This window comes from Lissotriton helveticus, chromosome 2_1 (assembly GCF_964261635.1).
Source record: "Lissotriton helveticus chromosome 2_1, aLisHel1.1, whole genome shotgun sequence".
In the NCBI taxonomy this organism is placed as follows: domain Eukaryota; kingdom Metazoa; phylum Chordata; class Amphibia; order Caudata; family Salamandridae; genus Lissotriton; species Lissotriton helveticus.
Window position 1 is genome coordinate 1,853,516,230 of NC_136059.1, and position 17,142 is coordinate 1,853,533,371.

Sequence of the window (17,142 nt, forward strand, 5' to 3'; positions counted from 1 at the left end):
ATATTTTCTAAAATGCCCAATTGTTGCTCCAGTAAATTCCTGTGTAAAGCATAACTGCTCTGGATCCGCTCATTGCTTAACATGAGTTATAATCTCCGGAGCAGAAGTATTACCCAAAGCCGCTTTACGAGCAGCGGATCTAAGAGTGGCTGATAGGTCAGCAGACAACCACGGGGGCAGACGGGAAGTGATATGGAGGCTGGGATCGATCTAGTAGAATTAAATCATCCTGAGGTTTATTAAGCAGAGGATAAATGGGGCGTCGGACAGGGTATTGGCCATTTACCTGTAAACAACGCTTCCTATCCTCTGTCTCTTGTAATTCTTTCATTTCTTTATTTTTTATTTTTTATTTTTTAGTTCATGCGCTTTTGTATAGATGTTTTTGCGCTGTTCTTTTTTCACTAGTGCTTGTTCTCGTTTCATTCTGTCATGCGCTGCTGCTTTCTCGCACATTGGCACACAGTCAAATATATCTTGCCTACTTTTTCATTTAAACATACACTGTTCCACATACTGAACTTTTCTAACAGCGAATGACCCATGTATCGGCCACCATAAATCAGTATCCTTCCTAGTATATTATTCCATAACGCACCGTACATTATGGAAGAAATACCGTGTTTAATGTACCTATCTCTATTTGGTGTCCCCTTGGGGGAGCCGGTTGATTTCGCTCTAAATCCATATTGGTACCTCCAAGAAAGCAACCCATCCTTCAGAACGTGCTTGAAACAGGCATGCCAAAAATATTCTAGCATATATAATATTATTACAAAGTGGTACTTAGCACGATGTGTACCATTCAAGTTTTCAAAATTGAGAGAAATATCGCCTCATTACCGGCCTATATAAATTGCAATTCATTTATATTGAAACCAATCAAAGATCTTTGGCCAAACAAACAAGTCAAAAACTGTTGCATCCAACAAGTGTTCTCCAACCTCCATCTGCCAAGTTCTAAATCGACCAAACGGTCACTACAAGACAAACGCCATAGGGATCTCAGTCGAGGACTGGCAACACATGGAGAGTCAAATCAGGATAAGTGGAAAAGCACTTTGGTCTGCAAAGACAAGGGCCTCTACATGCAGTGTACGTCCTCAGCAAGAGTTCAAACTTCCTTCGGGTATCCGAATCGCCGATGAGCTCCACATGATGGGCGCCAATTTGTGGGATGGGCCTTAGTAAGGCCACTGGTGCAGGGGTTCGCCCTTCTTATCTCACTAGTCGTTTAGACTGACAATGAAGAAATTGGCACGGAAGCTGCAATATTAAACAAAGAGTTTATTAAACCTCATGAGGTGGAACTACGTCTATACATAACCCTCAGGCAACTTAAGAGGCAGCACACGGATTACAGAAGCTGTGGCGCTTTTATACCGAAATATTTTCAGAATAGGCATGGAAGCTCAAAAGTAAGTGGTACAAGTGTTCACGTAAAAAGGTTTTGTACATATATAGGCACAAGCAAATTGCTTGGTCAACAAGGTGGGAGGAGCTACACAACAGCTGACATTAGCTAAAATAGTCTGACAGTTATAATTCTACCAAGTGTATACTAGCGATTCCAAGTTATTTTGAGCATGCGCAAGGCTCTAACTCAGTGATGAAACAATTAACTATACTTGATGACTCCAACAGAATACAAGGTCAGATAACAGTAAAGACGGAAAAGCACGTGGCGAGCACATGGCTAATTAAAATGGCTGTCGTGAACAAAATGGCTTCAGCTCAACATAACGGCTGTCACTGCCAATTTTTTTCAAACTCAGGATATGAGGAGGAGTCTGATGTGTTGAAGGAGGTAGTTCTATGTCTTGTGTGTGATTAGGCGAATGAGTGACCTCCAGTTTTGATTTTGCAGATACGGAGAATGTTTGCGAGTGAGAGCGAGGTAGAGCATAGATGTTTAGTGAGTTGGGAAAGTGTATGAGACTGCTCAGGTAATCTGGTCCTGTGCTGTCTAGGGTTTGTATGTGTGTGTGAGAAGTTTGAATTGGCTGCACTTGTGAATTGTGAGTCAATGAAGCTTCTTGAGGTGTGGTGTGATGTGGGTGTGGCATGGGAGGTTGAGTTCGAGTCTTGCAGAGGTGTTCTGGATGGTCTGTGCAGAAGTTGTTTGGAGATTCTGATGAAGAGAGTGTTGCTGTAGTCCAGACTGATGGTGATGAGTGCTTGCATGACAGTCTGTCTGGTGTTCTGAGGCAACTATTTGAAGATCTTGCATAGAATGTGGAAGCAGGAGTTGTACACTGTGTTGACTTGAGCCATCATGTTGAGATTGTTTTCTTGGATTATCCCTAGATTTCTTGTGTGATCTGTGGGTGTGGGTGCTGATACTAGCTCCAGTGGCCAACAGATGGGGTTCCATGTGGAGGTCTTATTGCTGAAGATCAGTACTTTTGTCTTCTCAGAGTTACAGGCAATTGGTTTGCATCCAATCTGCAACGAAGGTCATGCAGCTGCTGAAGTTGGCTCTGGTGGTGCTTATCTTGTCTGTCTTGGAGAAGATGATTTGAGTGTCATCGCTTAGGAGATGATGGTGATGTCTTGTGATCGGATGGTGTTGATGAGCCATGTGATGTATATGTTACAAACGATGTGGCTGAGGGATGATACCTGTGGGACTCTGCATATCAGGTTCATGGACTGTGATGTGAAGGATGGCAGCCTGGCCATTTGGGTTCTTCCCATGAGGAAGAAACAGATCCACCCGAGAGTGGAATCTTGTATGCCAATCTTTTTGAGTCTTCTGTTATGGGAGACAGTCTCAAAAGCCCTGCAGAAGTGGCACAGGATGAGGGCCACTGTTTCTCCTTGGTCCAGGGTGATTTGAATGTCATTGGAGGCTGCGATTAGTGCTGTTCCGGTGCTGTAGTTCTTTCTGAATCCTGTTTGAGTTTTGTCTAGATGATGGTGAATTTCGAGGTGGGTTGTGAGTTGCCTGTTGATGGCCTTCTCAATCTCTTTGGCTGGATAGGCAAGCAGGGAGATCAGTTGAAAGTGAAAGAATGAGAGGAAATGCAGGGTGGTGGAATGAGACATGAGGTGGAGTCAAACCTAGGATTCACATTCGACAACCATGGCATCCCATGTTGTCTGGTAGTGGTATCTTAAGAAATGTATTGGGGCCTGGCACAAATTAGTTTACAAAATAGGAACAGCTTGTAGTCCGCATCACTGTCAGTGGGTGGCAGACCATCAGTCTAGATAGGTCTCTTTCTCAATCTGTGGCTCCATTGACAGTGATTACAAATTCACTGGACAGTTCAGGAAGTTCAAATTAAATAATAAAAGGCTCAACCAATGAGGTAAAGAAGAACCCTTTTTCTCCTCTGCATGCAGCAGGCCCATTGCAATGGAGCCCTCATTATTTCTGAATCCAGATAGCAGAAAGCATGCTGCCTTCTCCCAGAGCTGGAAATGAAAAAAAGTATTCTGGTGATGCACATTGCATGAGGCAGGAGTTGTGCTTATTTGGGCAGGGTTGCGGTGTCACTGTGTGTGGAAGCTAAAAAAGCTGCTGTATCATTTCAAGAATGATGGCTACAGTGTAATGCTGATGAGCAGAATTTGCCATTGTTTTCTCTCTTACTTATGTCCATGCTATTGTGGCAATGTCAGTATCGATTTCCCTGTATTCCTGTGAATGCATCCATATCAGTACTCTTTTGTCAGTATGCTAGTGTCACTATCTGTGTGTTCAGTGTGCCACCATCAATACTCAATTTCAAGTCTCAGTGCCCTATTCACTGTATCCCCCTGGATGTTTTCCTGTGTCGGGGAAGGTACTCTTTTGCCAGCGACCCAGTGAGTGCTTCCATTTTGCTTCCTTCATTGTATGTCACTTAATAGAGGTGGTATCTATATCCATGTGGTGGCACACTCTGTCGGTGTCCCATTTCTGATGCCTTAAGTTATTGTCGCAGCATTAGTGTTTGCAGACTTCTCAATGTTCTTGGGTCATTGCCCCCTTATCACTGTTGGAACATAAGTATCCGTGTCACTCTGCTTGTTTTCCAGTGTCAGTGTTCCAGAATCAATGTCACTGTCTCTATTTCCTCATCTATCCATGTCTCATTGGAAGCGCACTTGTGTTAGTTTCACACTTTCAGAGTCTTTGTTCATCCATGTTATATGCCCCTAAATCAATATCAGCATTTCAATGTCAACATCCCCTTGTTACTTTCAGTTTCTCTTTCTCAGTGTCCCTTCAGTCTTGTGCCACTGTTTGCAGTCAAGTGTACGGTCCCCAAGTCAACATCCCCATGTCATTCATATTGCTCCTGTGTTAGTGTCCTAGAATCTGTGTCCAAGAGGCAGTGTTGGAGTCCCTTTGTGGGTGGCGCCTTGTCATTTTTGCTTCTGCTGTTTCTGTGTCTTACTGTCAGTGTTGGTGCCCCTGTGTATGTGTCCAAATTTCCTTGTATGTGGACTACATTAATGTTCCTGTGTAACTATACCCATGTCAATGCTGGTGTCCTAGTGCCCTTGTTCTAGTGTCTGTGTGTCAGTGTCAGTGTCCCATTGTCAAAAGTCTACAAGTCAGTGTCTTTGTGTCAGCATGTCAGGACACTAGGGTCACATTACCACAGTTAGCATCCCTATGTTCTGTCACTCTTTTGGTTTTGTGTCCTCCGGTCACTACATTAGTAACAGTATCCTTGTGTCCTAAATCCTGCAGTTAGTGTAGTAGCGAAACTGGCCAATGCTAATGCCTCAGCCAGCATTAGTGTTTGTGCCCTATGTCATTATTGCAATGTCACTTTTCCCAGGTTAGTAATAGGTCTTCAGTTATAATGTCCCCTGCATCAGTGTTATAGTGTAAGTATTGATTTATCCGTGTCACTATGCTAAGGACAAGGTCCATTTTCCAGGGCCCAGTGTCGTCTTATTATTGTCATATTGTCCATGCCCATTTCTCAATGTACCCATGTCAATGCCAGTGTTAGCGCACTTGTTACAGTGTGCCAGAGACAGGGCTGGCGCCTTGTGTCTTTGCTAATTTGCCCATGTGTCACTTTCATTGATCCAGTATGGGATTCCCTGAGTCAGTGTACGAGCCTTAGTATCCCCACAGGATCTCACTGTTGGGTTAGAAGCTACTTTACCATATTAACTCAAATTCAAAGCACTATGGGAAGAAGAGCCCTGAGGGAAAAGGATGAAGATGCGCACGAGATCTGGTGATGATAAAAGGGATAAGGTGTCATAAGTGTTTTAGGCCATATAGCTTGAAAAAAGGTTGCAAAATAATGTTTTAGTTAGAGAGAGACACACAGAGAGAGAGCGAGAGAGGGGGAGAGACCCTTTAAAATATCGGGAGTTGAAAAATAAAATATGCATTTCTCTAAAGCAACTTTTAGAGTGACACATGTAGCATTATAATTATCTCGCACATCATGATATTTTTTGCAGATGCCCATGCAGGCACAGATATACTGATTATTCAAAAACAAAATACATTGTTTAAAGTTTGTTTCACAATGCAGTGCAGGGCTTTAATTTTAATTTGAATGCTGAACTTTTCCAGAGGTTAAAGAAGTGTTAACATGAGTTAAGCTTTTGTTTTGAAAGCAGTCTCTTGACATGCCCTCCATGTCTGCTTCCAGTTGCATTTTGAAGGGCCAAGCATAAATATGGGTGTGCTGAGCCCAGCTCGGCCTCTGTTGACCTGTAAAGTGCTAGAATACAAATGTATTCGAATTAATCATATTAAAGTAGATAGTGAAACATTTCTAAAAAGGTTTTACTTTAGTCATGGGACTTTTCAGCTTGGCATGGCATTGGGATGAGCTAGACTTTGAGGGTCCACTTTATTGTGAGGTGTAAGATGGATTTGCTGGACAGCATTACATTGAGGAATTTCTACAGAGCTCAATTCTCTCAGTCTGAGGGGAAGGAAAAGGGTTTAATTCAATAGAGTCTTAGCAAACTCAGAAAGCTCTGTGGGTGCACTGAGTAAAAAAGTTTTAAGAACTAGATACAGATATAGGGGCTCATTAGGATGGCGGACGGAAGAGCCACCGCGGCCCTGGAGTAGGCGGAAAAAGCCTTTTCCGTGTTCGCCTGCTGCGGATACTCCGTCCGCCATATCAGGATAGGAAAACGTGTCAAATTTCCGTCCGCGACGGAAAAGCACGCACCGCCGCCGAACTACACACGACCACGTGGCGGACGGAACACATCCTGAGGCCCCGCCGTACGTACTGACGTCTAAGACCGTCCCCCAAATCAAGATGGCGGAAAATACACATAAAACCGCAGCGGAAAAACAACCTGTCTGAACACGGCGGAATCCCCACAGCGAACATAGGTGACATAGCAGAGATACCCACCGCAAGCTGACCACCACCATGGACCCAGCGCTACACGCTTTCCCGATGCTCTTCGCGATCCACCACGTCCTAGTCATGGCACACTATCGACGACGACGCAGGTAAGGCACAAACCATTGGCTGTCTGGAGGGGAATACCAGCAAGGGACGTGACGTAGGGGGGAGTGTCATGTTACCGAAACCACTGATGAGAAGCAAATACGAATACACATTTGTAGTACGCAAGCAGGAATGACAACGACAGACCACGAGACTTGATAGACTACCTTTATTGTACAGAATAGGGGTATAATCACAGTGTATGCGTGAGCATGGGCAAAGTGGGCACCAGAGCAGCGACATCAATGGCAGTAAACGAGAGTGCGGAATGCAGTATCAGAGCATCAACAGGGCATTGTGGAGTACAGAGCAGGTACATCATAGGCAGTAAACGAGAGGGCAGAATGCAGTATCAGAGCATCAACAGGGCATTGTGGAGTACAGAGCAGGTACATCATAGGCAGTAAACGAGAGGGCAGAATGCAGTATCAGAGCATCAACAGGGCATTGTGCAGTACAGAGCAGGTACATCATAGGCAGTAAACGAGAGGGCAGAATGCAGTATCAGAGCATCAACAGGGCATTGTGGAGTACAGAGCAGGTACATCATAGGCAGTAAACGAGAGGGGCTAAGTGCATGAACAGTCCATTGCACTGAACAGGTCCATCAGAGGCAGCACGTGAGAGGGGCTAAGTGCATCAACAGTCCATAGCACTGAGCATGTCCATCAGAGGCAGCACATGAGAGTGCAGAATGCAGTATCAGAGCATCAACAGGGCATTGTGCCCAACAGAGCAGGTACATCATAGGCAGCACAAGTACATTTGAGTGAAGTGTTCAGCACCTCACATTACAGAATCAGGGGGACTGCGTGAACTACCTGCCTCGGACACACTGCCAGCACCAGCAACAGGAGTGTGAGACACAGCCACAGCCCGAGTGACACACACATGGGCCACGGACCCAGACACACTGTCAGCACCAGCAACAGGAGTGTGAGACACAGCCACAGCCCGAGTGACACACACATGGGCCACGGACCCAGACACACTGTCAGCACCAGCAATAGGAGTGTGAGACACAGCCACAGCCCGAGTGACACACACATGGGCCACGGACCCAGACACACTGTCAGCACCAGCAATAGGAGTGTGAGACACAGCCACAGCCCGAGTGACACACACATGGGCCACTGACCCAGACAGACCGCCAGCACCAGAAACAGGAGTGTGCAACACAGCCACAGATCTTCTAACCGACACGTGAGCCATAGACCCAGATACACTGCCAGGACCTGCAACAGGAGAGGGCACAACTGAGACTGTGCCACTACATGATGCATGACAGCCAACAACAGACACAGTGCCACCATCTGATACATGAGAGTCAACTGCACCAGCGCCACTGGGACAACTGAAATGATGAGCCACAGGGCTGTATGGGCCAGGAGGCAGGGTGGGCCTGGGAGCTGGGGATAGCTGACCTTGAGCCAAATCGGGGTTGGCAGGTGTCAATGGTGTGTGTCTGCGTTTCTTAGGGATGTGTGAGTGCACCCTGGACAGGACAGGACTGCCAAGTGGTGGGGACTCAAAAAAATCACCACCCACCATAGGTGGAGCATCTGCAGCCGGGGATCTGGTTTCTGGGGACGTGCTGGAGCCTGCTTGTCGTTTGCTCTGTGCCTGCCGCCTGGACTCGGAATCATGTGTAATGGGGGATGCAACAACAGGGGACACCCTCCTCTGCTTCTGACTGGCCTGGATGGGAGTGGAGGTATGGGGGGACTCCGCCGCGGAGACATCTGTTTGGCGTTCAGTAGAAAACATCAGCCTCAGTGCAGCCAGGGGTGAAGTATGCCTGTCCTTGATTGCGTCATTGTCCATGCTAGATGCCTTGTCCGTAGGATGTGCCTTATCCTTAGGTGGAGTGTTGTCTCTGGATGTAGCCTGTGCCCTGGTCGCTGCCCTGTTCCTGCCAGCAGACTTGTCGTCTGTGGTGCACCTGTCTCCAGTAGACACCTGCTCTCTGTGTGTGTCCCTGCCCTTGGGAGATGGACCTTGCTCTGCTGTGGGCCTGCCCTTGGGAGATGGACCTTGCTCTGCTGTGGGCCTGCCCTTGGGAGATGGACCTTGCTCTGCTGTGGGCTTGCCCTTGGGAGTCTCCCTGCTCCTAGGAGGTGCCTTTGTCTTTTCACTGTCCTTGGGAGTGTCCCTTTCCTCTGCTGTGGGCCTGCCCTTGGGAGTCTCCCTGCTCTTAGGAGGTGCCTTTGTCTTTTCACTATCCTTGGGAGTGTCCCTTTCCTCTGCTGTGGGCCTGCCCTTGGGAGTCTCCCTGCTCTTAGGAGGTGCCTTTGTCTTTTCACTGTCCTTGGGAGTGTCCCTTTCCTCTGCTGTGGGCCTGCCCTTGGGAGTCTCCCTGCTCTTAGGAGGTGCCTTTGTCTTTTCACTGTCCTTGGGAGGGTCCCTTTCCTCTGCTGTGGGCCTGCCCTTGGGAGTCTCCCTGCTCCTAGGAGGTGCCTTTGTCTTTTCACTGTCCTTGGGAGTGTCCCTTTCCTCTGCTGTGGGCCTGCCCTTGGGAGTCTCCCTGCTCTTAGGAGGTGCCTTTGTCTTTTCACTGTCCTTGGGAGGGTCCCTTTCCTCTGCTGTGGGCCTGCCCTTGGGAGTCTCCCTGCTCTTAGGAGGTGCCTTTGTCTTTTCACTGTCCTTGGGAGGGTCCCTTTCCTCTGGTGTGGGCCTGCCCTTGGGAGTCTCCCTGCTCCTAGGAGGTGCCTTTGTCTTTTCACTGTCCTTGGGAGTGTCCCTTTCCTCTGCTGTAGGCCTGCCCTTGGGAGTCTCCCTGCTCTTAGGAGGTGCCTTTGTCTTCTGACTGGCCTTGTCCAAGGTACAGTCCATGGACATGTGAGTATCCCTTGCCTTGGGAGTACCTTTTGTGTTGAATGCCTGTGTAGCTCCTGAAGGCATGTCCCCCAACAACACTTGTGGATCCTGTGTGTGTACTCCAGTGTATCTGACGTTGTCTACGTGAACAGATTTAGCTGATCTAGGGGATGGGGTCTGTGCCCTGCATGCCCTGACGTGCTGTCTGACGCTGCTTCTAGTGCAATAACCTGTATTTGATTCCTGCTCAGAATAATCACTACCCCCTGAGACATCCAGTGGTGTAGATGGGGAAACAGAAGTAGCACCCTGTTCATGCGACTGTACTATTGCAGACGACACACTGCTTGCCAATGACTGCACTGTCCTGTGTAGACCTGCAAGATCGCCATGCATCCCTTCCATGAATGCCACCACCTGCCCCAACTTCCTATCATGGTCCTGGAAAGCATTTGTCATATTGATCTGCCCCATACACAGCTGTCGCAGCAGATCAACGGCCTCAGCACACAGTGCATTTTGGCTCACCGTGGCAGGGGCAGCGGTGCCTGCACCGAACGCCACTCTGCTCCCCCTACTCCTCCGGCCACGAACAGTACATGGTGCAGTTGGCGGAAGTGTGGGCCCTGTGTGCTGTCTTCCGACAGAAGGTGATGAGTGCCCACTCCCAGTCTGTGACACCAGTGCAGGCTCACCAAGAGTGTCCGACGAGGAGGACGATGGTGTCTCCACATGCGAGTCCTCAGGGACGGTCCTGTCCCCCTCTCCGGCGCTGGCCTCCTCTGTGTCAGTCTGCGTGTGTGCGAAGTCTGAGCCGGACTCATTTCCTCGACTACTCTCCACCGTCTGTGGCTGAGTGTCCTCTGTCATAGCTGAAATGCACATAAAAGATGTGTGAGTCATGGGCAGACTGACGTACAGAAGGACCAGGATTGCCAAATTACATAGCTGACAAAGATTTTGTAGCCCTCATCCTGCACACGGCCCACCTCTACCAGTCATCCTCACATTTCCTGCCATGGGGCCATGGACCACTAGGGGATGTGCTTCAACACTCAACTACTAAGAAAGTGGCGTGTCAACATGGCGGACCTGGATGTCAAATGAGAACCACCCAATGGGACCAAAATGGCATCACAGAGATACATACGCAACACGGAACTCAATACTGTGTCTGTGCACCAATACATGCATAGCACTCACAGGTTTCCTACACAGACAGTATGCTCACCGCTAGTTTGCTGTTGATCGGCACTCAGACGTTCGGCCAGTTCAGGATGCGTCACTGCAATGATACGGTGCATGAGAGGGGTCATGGAGCGTCGGGCCAGACGGGGCGTCCTTGGAATCGTGCCCAGTGTTACTTGCGCTACATTCTTGCTCAGCCTGGAAATGTCGTCCCAGCGTTTGTGGCAGTGTGTATGTCGTCTGTTGCACACCCCCAATGCCCGTACTTCCCGTGCTATGCTCCTCCACAGGTCCTTGCGAAGGTGCAGCTTGACCTACCATGATGGGAGACAAAAGGGTTTAAGTCAGTGGACAGTTGGCCTGTCACACACATAGGGGCAAGACGTAACTGTCAGCAGCCATGCACAATCAGGAACATATGTCTAGCCCACACTACACAGCTAAGATAGAAATAGGCCTGATTATTTGGCCCCCTCATGCATACCAACATGTCCCACACTGCACTTACCACCCGTCCTGGTGCGCCGTAGAGGCGTCCATAGTTGCGGAGTACACCGTCCACGAGGACATCAAGCTCCGCGGCGGTGAAGGGTCGAGACCGGATCTCTTTGCCTCTCGACATGGCAAGATCACGGAGTATGGCACTAGAGCAGCAGTCGGTGGTCAGCTCAGCAGCAGCAGCAGGTCGAGGTGATGGTCACAGGCAGCAGTCGGTGGTCAGCTCAGCAGCAGCAGCAGGTCGAGGTGATGGTCACAGGCAGCAGTCGGTGGTCAGCTCAGCAGCAGCAGCAGGTCGAGGTGAACAGGCAGCACTGGTCCCCAGGGTAGGAAGTGTCATTTTGGCCAACACACATATATAGGGCCCTCAGCACGTGTCAGTGGCATACGTCGCCAGCAATTGGTCAGCCCTGGAAGCGTGTTCGTGAAATGGGCCAATGACTGGCCCTGTCGTTGCGGTGCACTGCTTCCGCTACTTGCGATTGGGCATATGCGGCCAGCGTCCCTCTTCCCATTGGCTGCATGTGCACGGACCGTCACGGGCACACATCGGCAACCGCACGTGCAAGCTTCAGGCACGGATGCTTCAGTTGCAACAATGTTCTATCACTGGCGCCTCCATGGCGGTGCATGTACCCAGCGGGGGAGGTGCAGACCTATACACCCTGTAGATGTACTCAATGGACATGCCAGTTCATGACCCCCCATACAGTCACATTGCATCATCCACCGTACACCGGCCGGAGCGGCCGGGCCTAGGACGGCCGTGCCCGGGCCGGCGGGTGTGGACATGGCCGGGCACTGCGGTTGTGTACATGGCCGGGCACGGCGGTTGTGTACATGGCCGGGCACGGCGGTTGTGTACATGGCCGGGCACGGCGGTTGTGTACATGGCCGGGCACGGCCGTCCTAGGCCCGGCCGCTCCGGCCGGTGTACGGTGGATGATGCAATGTGACTGTATGGGGGGTCATGAACTGGCATGTCCATTGAGTACATCTACAGGGTGTATAGGTCTGCACCTCCCCCGCTGAGTACGTGCACCGCCATGGAGGCGCCAGTGATAGAGCATTGTTGTAACTGAAGCATCCGTGCCTGAAGCTTGCACGTGCGGTTGCCGATGTGTGCCCGTGACGGTCCGTGCACATGCAGCCAATGGGAAGAGGGCCGCTGGCCGCGTATGGCCTTTGGGAAGTAGCGGAAGTTGTGCACCGCCATGGCGGCGCCAATTATGTTATCTTGTCAGACGCTGCACCGTGATGTGTTGTGTGCAGTTGCGTCATGAGGGTTGTGAGCGTGATAGGGAAAGGTCATATGTCATACAATATAGCATGTGTGTCCATACTATGCCCATCGGTCGGCACACAATGGGCAACAGATGTGCATTTGTACGTGTAGACGTCGGGTGTGACCCTACAGACGTTCTTACATCTTCACAACTACACAGTACATCACGGCTGTATGGCCAAATTATGCATCTGTTGTCAGTGTCTTGTTCTGGCGAGGTGACTACAGTGGTGGTGGTACACATGCATTCCGTGTATGTGTTTTGGACGTTGTGTCACCATGCATGTAATTACCGTATGCACAACATTATTGGTGTTGCCATTTGTGCTTGATGACATGGCGTCTGTATAATTATCGTTTGTGTGCATGCAGTTGCATGTGTGTCTGTGATGTGGCTACTAAACATTAGGGTGAAGACTGAAGTTTTGTCAGTAAGGTTCACATGTGATGGAGTTGTACACGTATGCGTCGTTTGTAAGTTGACCTAAGTTACATCTCTCTCCCACACAGGAGGGCTCCAAATGTGCATCGGCCATACACTGTGCTGGAGGATATGGTTGACGAGGAGGTGATTCAGAAATTCCGGCTGGATCGACGTCGGTTGCTGGAGCTTGTGGCTCAATTGTCTCCTCATCTGCAGCCACGTAGGACGTATCCTGGCTCGATTACACCCACTGCAAAGGTCATGGCGGTACTACATTTCTTTGCTACTGGCACATTTCAGTACACAGTGAAGTAGTGTGGCTCACTGGTTAGAGGCGGCAGACCCGAGAGCAGAGGACGGCCCGGGACCAGGGTTCGATTCCCGGCGCGGCAGGTTTCTGGACCAGGGTCAGCGGACTCGATAATTCTCTCGCCTCGGTGCCCACTCTGATCAGCGTTCACACTCGGCAACTCTGGGCATTAGCTTGCCTCATCTTCACTAACGGCCCCACCAGACCGCCGGGGATGCCTGGTCTCACCCTGGAGATACCCATTAAGGGACCATCTCTCAGGGAAGCCAGGAAGGGTTTCGCAGCGGTCGAAGCGCCTTGGGACCCTACGGGTAAGTAGTGCGCTATATAAATGCCTATACATTACATTACATTACATTACACAGTTGGACATGCCGGGGGGATGTCACAGGCCATGTTCAGCACGGTTCTTCGGGATGTCTTAACAGCTATGATGCTGTACAAGAATGACTACATACATTTCCCACGGCCGGAAGAGTTGGCAGCAGTCAAAGCTGACTTCTATGCACTGGGCCACATACCTCACGTTGTGGGTTCAATTGATGGCACACACATCGCTATCATTCCACCACGGGCACGGGAGCAAGTTTTTAGAAATCGCAAACACTTCCATTCGCTGAACGTGCAGGTGGTGTGCCTGGCAAACAACATCATCTCCCATGTGTGTGCAAGATTTCCTGGCTCCGCACATGACGCCCACATCATGCGGAGCAGCATTGTCCCACGACTCATGGCAAATCTGCGACCCGGTCAAGCGTGGCTTGTTGGTGAGAGTGCAGTGGGGACTCTTGTGATCTCTGTGTTGCATGGGGTACCCACCATATCTTGTTGTGATGTTTGTGTCTGTCATCCCCCTATATAGGCGACTCGGCGTACCCAAACCGGCCCTGGCTCCTCAGTCCCCTACGTAATCCTACAACAGCGGGTGAAATGCGGTACAATGATGCACATGGAAGGACACGGAGAGTCATCGAACGTACCTTTGGACTGCTAAAGTCTAGATTTCGGTGCCTCGATAAGACCGGCGGGCCCTGCCTTACTCACCAGGAAAAGTATGCAGGATCGTGATTGCCTGCTGCATGCTCCACAACCTGGCAGTACGCAATGACATTGAACTGCTGTTGGACCCTGAAGACGAAGAAGTTCCTCGGCCTCCCATCCCACCCATGTCGACTGATGAGGATAGTGGTGAGGAGGAAGGTGTGGACCAGAGGCGCCAGCTCATAGATCGCTACTTCCCTTGAATGTGAGTAACTACCTCTAGTGGCGGTTGACAATGCCTCATGTATGTTTGCTGGTGTTGTGTGGATGTGGGGTTCATCAGCTGGGTGTTGTTTGTGATGGTTGCATATGTGTGTCTTCATGTCTCTGGACTTACAAGTCTCCATGATGTGTGTGCTCTCATCCCATGCTTTTGTGATGGTTGTCGTTTGTGTAATGTTGCTGTGCATTGTGTTGTGATGTGTGTGAATCTGTTTCCTGACGTGTGTTTGCTGTCTCTGATTTTCCCTAGGTCACTCCCGCTGCGCCATGATCATGTACGACTATGAACCCTGAACCTGTTTACGTCTGTTTCTGAAGGCAATCATGTGAATAAACATGGAGGCAAAACATCATTGTGTGTGTAAGTGCAATTTATTTACAGGTTGTGCTTTTGTGCTGGTGAATATTTACAAGTAAGTGGGGTGGAGGGAGTTGGAGTTGAAGGTAATGGCAGATGAAATGTCCGTGCTGACACCACATTGGGGGGTGTCAGGGTTGTCCAGCAGACCAGTGGGAATGATTGTCTGTGGGACAGGATACTTAGCAGGGTGAATGTCTGGCACAGGCAGTGACATTGTCATTGGCGTCCCCTCTTGGAGCGTGTGAATGGCGCTCCAACACTGCTCTCAGCCACTTCCTGCCTCGGCCGGCCCCTCCGTCTCTGAGGTGGAACTGAGTCAGCTGGGGGGGCAGGTTGTTGATGGGCCACATCCGTCGCCAGGGGCACAGGTGGTGGTGGCGGCGGTGGAGGCGGAGGTGACGGTGGCGGTGGAGGCGGAGGTGACGGTGGTGGTGGCGCTACGACAATTGGTGGAGGGGGGGGGGTTGTTCCGGCCAACCCATTCCCTCCACATCGTTGCCTGCTGGCCCATGATGTGCACCATCTGGCCAAGGAAGCCAGAGATTTCGCGCAGGATGTTGGTGTTGTCCACTGAGTCCTGGTGTGCACGATCAGCGTTTGCCTGGGACCGGTCGTATGACGCCTGGCACCTGGCAAGGGCTTGTAGGGACTCTGCCACTGGATGGGGTAGCTGTCCTTCCTCTGCACGGCGGTGTGTGGCTCGCCTGATTGGCTGATGTCCCGTTGCCTGTGTTTGTGGCCCACTCACCCTGCTTGTGTGTGAGGCCGATGGACCAGCGTCGTGCACTGGGTTAGGCTGGGTGGCACAGGCAGGAGTCGTGGTACTGGTGGTACTGGTGGTACTGGTGGTACGGGTGGTACTGGTGGTACTGGTGGTACTGGTGGTGGTGGGGACTGTGCAGATCACAGAGACAGGTGTCGCTGGAGTCACACATGCGACGTTGGTCGGTCCCGGGAGTCCCTGTGAGCCAGATGGCCCTGGCTGCGTGCTTGGTCCCGCTCCATCCTCCGCACCGGAGCTGCCTGTGTCCTCATCACCAGAGAGTCCTGTCTGTGTGGGAGGCGAGGCTGGCGGCCGGGTACTGGTTTCCCCAGTCAGTTCACAATCACCTGAGGGACAAGATAGAGCTGGTCAGTAATGTGGACATTCCATGGTCATATAGATTTGTAGACATTTCTGTTTCCTGTCGCACACACCCCACCCTCCACCACCACCACCCTCACCGTGAACATGGGGGCCTGTTGGGAGTTGTAGTTTGGGCCTCTCACACACCCCACCCTCCACCACCACCACCCTCCCCGTGAACATGGGGGCCTGTTGGGAGTTGTAGTTTGGGCCTCTCACACACCCCACCCTCCACCACCACCACCCTCCCCGTGAACATGGGGGCCTGTTGGGAGTTGTAGTTTGGGCCTCACACACCCCACCCTCCACCACCACCACCCTCCCCGTGAACATGGGGGCCTGTTGGGAGTTGTAGTTTGGGCCTCTCACACACCCCACCCTCCACCACCACCACCCTCCCCGTGAACATGGGGGCCTGTTGGGAGTTGTAGTTTGGGCCTCTCACACACCCCACCCTCCACCACCACCACCCTCCCCGTGAACATGGGGGCCTGTTGGGAGTTGTAGTTTGGGCCTCTCACACACCCCACCCTACACCACCACCACCCTCCCCGTGAACATGGGGGCCTGTTGGGAGTTGTAGTTTGGGCCTCTCACACACCCCACCCTCCACCACCACCACCCTCCCCGTGAACATGGGGGCCTGTTGGGAGCCATGTACATGTTTGTGAGTTGGTGTCCAACGTGCATGGGTTGGGGCGTAGGAGATGTTTCTTCTCAGTTGTGTGAGCCTGACCATGTCGTGCTGATCGTGGTGCTTGGTTTGTACTCACCAGCCTCTTCTCCTTCGTCAAGTCCGTCTAGGCTCTCTGGGTGTAGTATCACCAGCACCTTCTCCTCCCAATCGGTGTAGGGTATGGGCTCCGGGGGTGTTCCACCGCCAGTATGATTGGCTCTAGCAAAGTTTTTAGCTCGGATGCCCTTCACCCTGGTCTTCAGGTCATGCCACCGCCTCTGAATTTCATGCTTCGTCCTCGGCACAGTCCCCGACACATTCACCCGAGTGACGATCCTGTCCCACATGTGGTTCTTTTGCGCCACGGATGTCTGCTGGACTTGGGCCCCGAAGATGTGGGGCTCAACACGGATTATTTCATCTACCATTACCCTCAACTCTGTCTCCGTGAATTTAGGAATTTTTTGGGGTGCCATGGTGTGTGGTGCTCAGTGTGTGAGTTGAGTGAGTTGGGGGGTGCAGGTGTGTGGTGTGTGATGTGTAGGATTTGTGTGGTGGGTGTTTGTGTGGTGGGTGTGGAAGGGTGGTGGTTGTGTGTCTTCTATGTGAGTTAGCAGTATCTCGAATAGGGCCTCTTGCTAGCAGCAATGCTGTGATGCAAAGGATTGTGGTAGTGTGTGGGTGTCATTTTATAGTCGTGTCTCAATGGTTGTTGGCAGTCAGGTGGTAGGTGGGCGTGTTGACTAGTGTGCAT